The sequence below is a fragment of the Nanorana parkeri genome, unplaced genomic scaffold (genome assembly GCF_000935625.1).
Source record: "Nanorana parkeri isolate BGI_ZX_2015 unplaced genomic scaffold, ASM93562v1 scaffold166, whole genome shotgun sequence".
NCBI classification, from domain to species: domain Eukaryota; kingdom Metazoa; phylum Chordata; class Amphibia; order Anura; family Dicroglossidae; genus Nanorana; species Nanorana parkeri.
The window spans coordinates 1,506,571-1,517,584 of NW_017306434.1; the positions used below are offsets into that span (position 1 = coordinate 1,506,571).

The 11,014-nt window shown below is 43.0% G+C and overlaps 1 long non-coding RNA gene across 1 annotated transcript in view; it reads left to right on the top strand.

Annotated features, from left to right (window-relative positions):
* The window catches only part of LOC108785543, an 18,554-nt gene extending 13,991 nt beyond the window's left edge, over positions 1-4,563 (top strand). The window contains exon 3 of the long non-coding RNA XR_001941138.1: positions 4,554-4,563. This is a non-coding gene — a long non-coding RNA (uncharacterized LOC108785543). The remainder of the gene's footprint in view (positions 1-4,553) is intronic.
* Positions 4,564-11,014: the final 6,451 nt, after the last annotated feature.

Below are 11,014 nucleotides of genomic sequence, written 5' to 3' on the forward strand. Positions count from 1 at the left end.
CTTTTCCACTTACAGAGCTAGGTTATTTTTCTTTTAAATAAATATTAATGTAATTTTATTGGTATCTATCTACCAGTAGCTGCCTCATTTCCCACCCTCGGCTTATATTCGGGTCAATACTTTTTCCCAGTTTTTTTGGGTAAAAGTAGGTACCTCGGCTTATACTCGAGTATATACGGTATGATCACTGCTGTTCGCATCCTTCTCCCTGAATCAGCGGAGTTCGGTATTTCTCATAAATTAGTCAGCTGCATAAACTTTATTTGCATGTTACATACTGTATTAGCAAACATGATATATTCTGCATTAGTTATGACTAGGAATATAGTGACATGTTTTGCAACAAAACTAGCTGGAAACATCAAATATCAATAAAATACATAAATCAGCCATAACATTATGACCAGCTGCCTAATATTGAGAAGGTCCCCCTTTTGCTGCCAAAACAGCCACGTGATCCATCCAGGCATGTGTCAGAGCACAATGAAAACCAGACAAGAATAAGGTGCTAGTGAAAATATTTAATAAAAACAGTGTCCACAGGAGCAAACAAGAATCATAAACCGGAACAAGCCAAAAACAGGAGCCGGAGTGGATAGTCATACAAGCCAGGTCAGGAACACGGAGATCAGCGTCGTCAGGAACAAGCTAGGAGCAGGAACCAGAGGAGACCACCAGCCAGGATCGGGTCATACACAGAATCAGAATACTCAGAGCAGCAGGAATGCACTAGCAGGAAGACCACGCAAGGGCAAGGTCAGAATGGACTGAGTGGTTTATATAGTGAGTGGGGTGACATCATCACTCAGAGACAGGAAACTCCTATCTGGCTCTCTCTGATGATGCTTTCCTGTTTGGCCATAAGAGGGAGCCTGGACGTAGTGAGCAATATTACAGAGTCTGCTCAGGCAAAGGAGGAATCACAGGTGAGTAATATGGCAGCCAAGCCAGAATGCTGCAACACAGATAAGTCAGGGTGGAACCCTGACAGCATGGACTCCACTAGACCTCTGAGGGTATGCTGTGGTATCTAGCACCAAGCCATCAGTAGCAGATCTATAAGTTGGGAGGTCGGGCCTCCACGGATATGACTTATTTTTCCAGCACGTCCCACAGATGCTCAGCTGGATTGAAATCTGGAGAATTTGGAGGCCAAGTCAACACCTCAAACTCGTTGTTGTTGTTGTCAAACCATTCTTGAGCCATTTTTGAAGTATGGCAGGGTGCATTATCGTGCTGAAAGAGGCCACTGCCATCAGGGAATACCATTTCCATGAAGGAGTATACTTGGTCAGCAGCAATGTTCAGGTAGGTGGTACGTGTCAAAGTAACATCCACATGAATGGTAGGACCCAAGGTTTTCCAGCAGAACATTGCCCAAAACATTACACAGCCTCCACCGGCTAGCTATAGTGCATCCTGGTGCCATCTCTTCCCGAAGTAACTTCAAGGACAAAATGTTCACTTGCTGCCTAATATATCCCACCCATTTTTATGATACTATTTTTGTGCCTTTTTTTCATACTGTAAAAAATATAAATAAATACGCAAAAAATAATAATTAAAAAAAAATACAGCCTTAAATGTCACCTTAATTTTGCCTTCCCATATGACTCCAATACATTTGGCTTTTCTACAAGGGAATTCATCCCGGTGGTCAAATTACTTAAGGGGACCCTGAAGTAGAGGTTGTTGGGTTTGGGGGGAATGGATCCTGGAGTATGTGCATGATGGTCTTGTTTGCATTGGGTGTGCTTGCTCCATGGCTCCATGTGGGGGTGGATAACAAGTGCTCTAAAAGGTTGAATGGAATTGCTGAGAGGCAAGTAAGCTTTGCTTTGACTTTGGTGGTGGTGGTGGGGGGCAATTAAGGTTAGCTGACATTGGTGAGGGGCAGGTGAGGTTAATTGGCATTGATGAGAGGCAGCTAAGGTTTGCTGTGCCATTAGTGGAGGGCAGTTAAGTTTAACTGATGTTGGCGGGGGTAGGTGAGGTTTTCTGGCATTGCTGAGGAGCAGCTAAGGTTAGCTGACATTGATGAGGGGCAGGTAAGGTTAACTGGCATTGGTGAGGGGCAGGTAACATTAGCTGGGCAGGTTGAGTTGGCATTGTTTTGGGTTAGTCTAGGTTTGTTCTGACATTGTTGGGGGGCTTTTAAGGTTAGCTGAAGCTAGGGGGGGGGAGGTGAGGCTAGATGGCATTGATGAGGGGGCACTAAGGTTAACTGTCATTGGTGAGGGGCAGGTAAGGTTAGCCTGCATTGGTGAGGGGAATCTAAGGTTATTTTGCATTGAGGAGGGTCAAGTAAGTTTGTCTGGCATTGCTGAGGGGCCAGTAAGGTAAGCTTGGAAAATGTAACTGTCATTGGTGGGGGACAGGTAAAGTTAAGTAGCATTGGTGAAGGGCAGATAAGGTTAGCTGGGTAGGTTGTGCTGGCATTGGTTTGCTCTGACATTGCTGGGGCAGCTGAGGTTAGCTGGAATTGGTAAGGGGACACTAAGGTTAAAAGGCATTGGTGAAGGAAGATAATCTGGCATTAGTTAGGGTCAAGTAAGGTTGCCTGGCATTGGTGAGAAGCCAGTAAGGTTAGCTTGGTAAATGTAGCTGGCATTGATGAGGGACAGGTAAGGTTAACTAGCATTGGTGAGGGTCAGGTAAGGTTAGCTGGGTTGGTTTGGCTGGCATTAGTTTCCACTGACATTGGTGAGGGCAGTTAAGGTGAACTGACATTGATGGGGGCAGGAGAGTTAGAGTTTAAGCTAACTGGCAATGGGAAAGTGCAGATTATTGCTGAGCTCATTAAAAGTTCCACAGTGTACCTCCTATGTCTGACCCATGTCTGGCCAAACTGCTGTTCAACTGATAATTGCAAGCAGACTGATGATATTCAATTAACCATATAGAAATCCGCAGGTAATTTTCTGTACTTGCAGGAAAAGGTTCTTAACCTAAAAAAGAAAACAAATGCGGCCAACACATCTAAGTACAGATTGCCTACAATATATGAAATGTTTGTTCTTTGGTTTAAATATACTTTCAATCCACACCATCAACACTAGCTAGCTAGTGAGCACTAAGTGCAGGGGTGTTCAGTGTAATGTGTGTTGTATATTAGGGCTTTTTTTGTACATTTTAGGATTTTTTTACATCACAGTAATCAAATAACAGAATATGCTTCACTTTTATATCAGAATATTAAAAAGTTCCAAAACTTTACAGCCCTGAGTTGTTATACGGTTATCTCAGCAGTGTACAATGCAAGCTTGTTTGCATGTAAGTTCTAAGTGTATGTAAACCCGATTACCAAAATCTCACATAAGCCTTTACATGGTAATGTAAATTAAAAAGCTATTTTCAAATTATTATTTTTTTAATCTGTAGCTTTTATTAAAATAACCTCTTATGGTCCTGCGATAAGGGTCCTCTCTGTGCCTGTCTCCCAACTCCCAACACTCTGTGTCTGTCTCCCAAATGTGCTCCTGCGTTGTCACCCTCTCACACAGGCTTTTGACAAAGACTACAAGTGGACAATTTGATACACATTATACAGGAATGGTCCACCGTTGTCACCGTCAGGAATTCCACCTTGAGAAATGACATACAGACATCAGTGTAGTAAAAGTGCCTGCTGAAGATCAATAGCTCAGAGGTGTATTGTTCACCTCATAACCACAGGTGCCCTTTAATTCTAACATGGCCCTGAAACATCCACATATATGGAATAAACATCCCTTTCAGAAAAGTGATCTGAATCTTAGTGATTTTGGTTCTAGACTAAAAGCAAAAAACCCGATGCAATGGAGTGCTGTAAGAATTCTTGTGACAAGTCAGCAGAGAGATGTTCTGCAGGAGCTGACCTACAGAACAGGTTCTCAAATTAAGAACTTGGGACAATATTTGAGAAAACTGTATACACCAGGTGCCTACCTAATGGTTTCAAGACCAACATAGTGTTGTCAGAAGCATTGCCACGCTTCCTGCATCCTTAACAGTTACTGAACAGATGGTAAAATCTGGCAGATCGCTGTGTACCTGTGTAAATAATTCTCAAAATGACTTATGGCAAGATACATTTATTAGAAAATACTGTACCAATAGACACATTAGGAATGTGCATTTCCAGAGTACATTGTGACATCAGGGTAGGTGCAAGTTTGCCAATAGGATCTATTAAAGTACACTATATGGCCAAAAGATGTGGACACCTGACCATTACAACTGTATGAGATTGTTGGACATCTCTTTCCAAAACCATGACCATTAATATGGGGTTAGCTCCCGTTTGTAGCTATGACAGCCTTCACCATTCTGGGAAGACTTTCCTTGAGATTTGGACGGTTTCTGTGAAAATTTGTGCCCCATCAACCAAGAGACCATTTGTGAGGACAGGTGATATTAGATGAGAAGTCCTGGCTCACAATCTGCACCTAAATGAATCCCAAAGGTGTTCAGTAGAGTTGAGGTCAGGGCTCTGTGTAGGCCATGCAATTTTCTCCACACCAAACACTTCAAACCATGTCTTTAAGGAGCTGGCTTTGTGCATAGGAGCACAGTCATGCTGCAGCATCAAAAGGGCCTTCTCCAAACTGTTGCCAAAAGTTGTAAGAGCACAATTGTGTAAAATATATTTGTATGCTGAAGCATAAACAGTACCCTTCACTGGGCTAGTGGAATGTCCATATACTTTTAGCCATATGGGTAGGTGTGATGGCCAGGTGTCCACAAACTTTTGGTCATATAGTGTAACAATAGATGATTAACATTTTTTGAGAAACTGTAAAAATGAAGGGGTGCTATAAACATGGCTGGATTTGTGTATTACCAACATTGGCCACAGTGCAGGTTAGGGCAGGATGACTGTCTTGGTAGGCATACAGTAGATTTAGAAATTAAAGCACCACACTAGTTAAAATAGTTCAGATATAACTTTATTCCATTAGGTAAAGAAGCCAGTGCATTTCAGGGGTCCAAAAGACACTCCCTTCACCAGGACTTAATGAGAGAAATCATGTGTGTGGGCTACAATTCCTGCAGCATGAAAATTGTATCGAGTTGTGATGGGAATACTTCAGGCTTGCCAGCAGCTGGTTTGGCATACAGTCACCCACCCGTCATGGTGAAGCCAGTAACTTATTCCAGTGTATCATAAAATTATCTACATTGCCTCTGTGTCTTTAATCCAGCCAGGTCCTCTTCGTTGCTGCCCATGAGCAGTTTGTACATTTATATTGGTGGAATAGTGTACTGTGTAAATGTAGTTCAACCACTCTTGGTCCAAACACATAGAAAAGAACCACTGACACACTAGGGTGACAGTCTTTGGATTAAGGTCTACCAACACCCAATGGATTGTATAGATTTGTGTATCTATACAACAAAGTTCAAGTACCATTCACACTCCTACAGTCTTGCAGTTCCCAAAAGAAATTTGTGGTGCTCCAGGTGACCGCACGGATGGCGGCGTGCACACACTAGCAAAGAATATTTCACCGGCACACACTTAGAAGATCCAATATCGTATTGATAGGTTTATTCAGTACATCACCTCACATGCTGTCATACTAAGTATTATATACAATACTTAGTATTGTATGACAGCATGTGAGGGGATGTATTGAAAAAAACCTATCAATACGATATTGGATCTTCTAAGTGTGTGCCGGTGAAATATTCTTTGCTTTGTGTATCTATGACATCTGGTTTTGTTAGTGTTCTATTAAAGAGAACTTGAATCTGAATATTGGTGTGCAGAAGCACCAAAAAATGAGTAAGTAATAAGTGCTGGAGTCATCCAAAAGTGATCTTTATTTCTTTTTTTATTAAAATATCACAGAACAGGCTGGCATGGACTAATGTGCCCCTTCTTCAGAGCAAGAAGCAGAGTATCATGCTGCATTCCTGGTTGGAAACAACATATTACACAGACTTGGTAGATTATACCTCCAAACCATCCAGCACCCTGTGGAACATGTCCTGCTGGAACACTTGGTCAAGCACCTGACTGGGGATGTTCACTGATAAAGTTAGGAGCAAAATGGGTGGGATGAGGGCAGTAATTGCAGGGAGGCTTCTTCTCTCCTTGCGTAGATGCCCTGATTCCTCCTCTATGTGTGTGCCCACAGAACTGCCTAACTACGTTTACTGGGTACACAGTCAACCTCCTCTCTATTTAAGCTATGCAATGTGTTCACTCTATATTATCCCACTGACACCAGTGCTGCAAAAATGTATCCCGCTGACCTCTGGGGAGTTGTTCCTCCTGCTGACCACCTCTTTTTCAACTACTAATGTTGGGAGGTAAATGGTGGACTCTGAGAAATGCCATGACGCCATACCTGGAGTGACAGTAGACAGAAAGTGGCTGCAAAAAGGCCAATATGACAGAAGTTGTAATCTTTCACTACTACTTACAAAACTGAAAGACAATTTTGGCTGGATTCCCACGTGAAACTCAGGAAATAAATAATATTTTGCATTGCAAATTGCAGAAAATTGTTATGTTTAAAGGAACACTTTAACATTCTCCTCGAACATTTGCTGTCTTCCATCACCTTACAAGTGTTACATTACATGCTCTATCTACAAAACGATCTTCTGCAAAATGTACGTACAGTGGTATCTCGGTTCACAAACTTCATTCGTTCCACGATTCTGGTCGCGAACCGAATTGATCTCGACTAGAAGAAGCCACGACCATGTGTCAGAGCAGGGGAGATGGCTTCGGTTGTGTTCGTCACCCGATGCGGAATTCGCAAACGGAAGCAAAATTTTGACGAACTTCCTGTTCACCAACCGAATTGTTCGTGAACAAAAGCTTTCGTGAACCGAGGTACCACTGTATTTGCTTTCATGTATAATGCAGGTAAATAGCAGAGGTGTAATAGGAACTCTATAACAACTTTATTAAACATGAGTCCGAAGACTGGAATTCAATAATGATCTGTAAGAGCTCTCAGAGTCATTATGGAATCTAAAAAGAAATGTGAACGGTTGTATTTGTTAAGTCTTAAAGTGGAAGTTATGATAGTTTGAGTCAGTTTTTTAAAATGTATTTTAATATCTGCGTCTGTGAAGGTTCTCATTTAACCAGGTCATTATACAGTATACAAAAAGTTTTCTTTAGCTCTTAGCGCTAATGGCTGCCAGCTGAACAATCCACTTGCTGTTGCACACTCAAAGTTTTCAACAGTTTTTCACACAGACTTGAGGGGCTGCTCATCCAAGGCTCTGGGGCTTCCACCACGAACATAGAAAACAAAAGGGAACAGAGCGCCACCTCCGTGTGTAAAATTGTTTATTACAATAAATAAAACAAGGGATAAAAGTACTCACAAACAAACGTTTTCATCAGGCTTTAACTACTAACCGAGAGGCCACACTGTCAGTTAACCCAATATGGTATCCCCCCTACTATGTAACACGGTAGTCTCCGGTCACATCACCGACCGCAGTCAGCCAAGATTGACGCGTTTCAGGGGCAAGCCCCCTTCCTCAGAATCATCATTCCTCAATAACTACAAAAAAAGTATAGGTGGGGGTAGGGGTTGAAGGCAGTCTGGCCTCCAGTTACTGTCTTTGTAATTGTTACTATTGTTATTGCCTGGATACTGTCACAATTGCCCGTTCTTTGCCCGTATTTGTAACAATTGGCAAGTTTTTGCCCACGTATGTAAGCACTTTTATCAGGCCACAGTTTATTGTGGAGAGACCAGGCAGGTTTTAATAATACACACTGTTAGGCTACACTGTTTTAGACAGACAATAACCACAAATATTCTTGGTGACAGAAAACTGACAAAGGCTGAAGAATAGGAGGCAAAGAGCATGAATATATATATATATATATATACATATATATACAGTATATATATATGTACCTTATTTTGCGCTCTATAAGACGCTCCGGTCGATAGGCGCAGGGCTTCTGTGAAAGAAATTCTGTCACAGAAGCTGCAGTTAGTGACCGCTGAGACAGGTGGTGCTGTCTCAGTAATCACACAGAGCAGACGAAGAACGACGTTCTTTGTCTGCTCAAGGGGCTCTATGGTATGCTCCTATGGGTGACCGTGATGGGTCACAGTCCCCCAGAGGAGCGGGGAACCTTGAAAACCATGGCGGTGGGGGGCGGACACGATCGCCGCCGCCGCTCGATTTAATACAAGGGATCTAATCAGATCCCTTGTCATAAACGAGCAGTGGCTCCCACTGTACATTCAGCTCTGCTTGTCAGGAGCAGGGCTGAATGTACAAAAAGAAACTACTCGCCCGGCGCCCGAAACTGCATGTCCCGGGCGTCGGGCGATAGGTATTCGCTTCATAAGACGCAGGCACATTTCGCCCCTGCTTTTGGGGGGAAAAAAGTGTGTCTTATGGAGCGAAAAATACGGTATATATATATAGTGGGGAAAATGTGACAGATAACTTGTGGGGAATAGCTCAAATGGGGGTCGCCTTCCCTGGGAAAAAGGCAGTCCACGCAGCAAAGTTCTTTAAAATCTAACTTGTAGTGAGTTTTATTAAAAGGTTGCAAGGTGAAAAACAAAACAGAAAATAAATCCTTGCCATCAGGGGCGTAACTAGAAATCACAGGGCCCCATAGCAAAATGTTGCCCCCCACCTGAGGGTGACCCTGCAGAGCCCACCAAATAGACGCCAGTGAAAGCCAGCAGCAGAAGATCCCATAGCGACCCAGGCGGCCCGCACGGCATCTGGCCGGGCCCCACTGTGCCCCGGGCCCCATAGCGACAGCCTGCTTGCCATCCAGGCACTAACTAAACATACAGCGTAACTCTCTAACAGGTGGTGAGATTCTCCCAGCCACCTCACAAAACAAAAACTTTTCCAGCACCTGATCTGGATTCAAGCTAGTCTTGCACATATGAGAGAAATCGAGGGGAAATGTATCGCCCCTCAATGATTTCCCCTTTCCTTATGCCACTATATATATATATTACACACACACAATTATCCAAATGGTCTGGTCAGAATTTGGTCAAAACAACATGAAAGCATGGATCCATCTTGCCTTGTATAAACGGTTCAGGCTGGCAGTGGTAATGTAACGGTGTGTAACATACCAAGCATATAAAGTGACCAATGACCATATAAATGTAAGCGATCACAGGTGGAGAGTACTTAAAAAGCTTACAGTATAGGAACCCTAAGTGAACATAGGCTATATCTTGTAATACATCTAAACCATGGGTAGGCAACCTCAGGCTGTGCTGAAACTACAAATTCCATCATATCTCTGCCTCTATGAGTCATGCATTGATTTGCAATGCCTGAGTGTTGGTGGTCCACAACATCTGGGGTGGGGAGGTTGCCTACCCCTAATCTAACCAACACACAGACTGGACAAAGCTGGTGGTCACAGACTATGATAAGTGGCCAAAGGCTGATAGACACTGGCATTCACAGATCTGGTGATACCAAAACAGATGACTATTCATTTAACAGCCGGCACACCTGGGTGAATTTTTTAGTTTGTTGGTAGTATGAACATCTGCAACCACTTTAGAAAAATTAGTTCTCAAAATCATTCCTTGCATTTATAATTGCAGAGTTTTTTTTACAGCTTTTGTACAAATATTCATATCCTTTCAAAGGGATATTTACCACAATGAAGATCCACAATTATTTTAGCCCTTGTAGCCCCTACTACCTTCTGTGGGGTGGTATGCTCAGAGATGGAAATGTTGCCTAGGCCTCAAGCCTGGAGTAGGCCACATGTGGACCCTGGAGGGGTCAGGAACTAATTGAAGAAGAGATTAGAGAGCCAGAAAAGCTTGATGGCTACTAGAGGTGCCTGGTACTGGTATGGACCTCAAGAGCAAGTCTTGTGTCTCTCTATAGGAAGATCTCATGCCTATCCCTGTTCAGCTGTTGCTCTATTGCCCAGTGACAGCATGTTCTCCTATTGATTCTACATTGTGGAAGACTGGAAGGGATTGGTGAGTCTGGAGTCTGTTCCATTTTTGCCATGATTGTCCTAAGCCCTATATCCTTCCAATAGAGTATTAGTGTTCACTTATGGGTCCTATAAGCTTTTTTAAGTGCGCTTCACCTGTAATGGCTTACATTTTTTGGGTCACTGGTCACTTTATATGCTCGGTATGTTACACACCATTACATTACCACTGCCAGCCTGAACCGATACAAGGCAGGATGGGTCCATGCTTTTGCGGACTGCGGCCAGTGACCATATGTGCACTCATCAACCCAACTTAATCTTATCCTATTGTTACACTAACAATTTTCATAAGCCATGTTTCCAATAAAAACCAAGAAGCACAGTAGCATAGTGGTTAGTGCTTTTGCCTTGGAGCACTTGGGGTCCCTGGTTTGAATCTTTCATTCTTGACCAAGATTATACCCTCTTGTAATGGCCTTTTGCAGTGCACTCTCTCCTTACATCACATGATACCCACCCTCTCTCTGATGCTCTGATTGCAAGCCACCTGGTGTCTCTCCTTACGTTTAAAATGATTGATGATTAACATTTTATAATTAATGTGTAGGGAGTCGGTACAATATTTCTCAGCGCTGGAGGGGATTATGTTGGTAAGTAAATCTGCCATAATGTGCTAATATGCCGTGCATTTTTTACATGCACATAATATATCCTAAAAAGAAATAAAAGTATTCCCTCCCCAGGTCACAACAATGACCTCAGATGATCTGGATGGCATCTGCATGTAGGATAGGTGCAGTAAGGCCAATGGCCACTAGATGCCCCCATAGGACCCTGTAGATAGATGTAGCTCTTGCCTGGGAAGACTCTGTGTCCAAGGAGAGCCAATATACAGGGGGAAATTGGGGGGGCGCTAGGGAGGGAGTTTAAAGGAGGGAAAGAGAGAAAGATAGATGGATTCTGAGATAGCTGCTGGTCCATGGGAAGGAAAGGACCAGGCCTAGAAATATGTAGAGGCTATTGTGATTCCCCAGTTTCCCCTGGAGGGGGAAATCACAGAGCTAAGACTACCAAGAATGGGATTCCGGAGAATACTGAAGT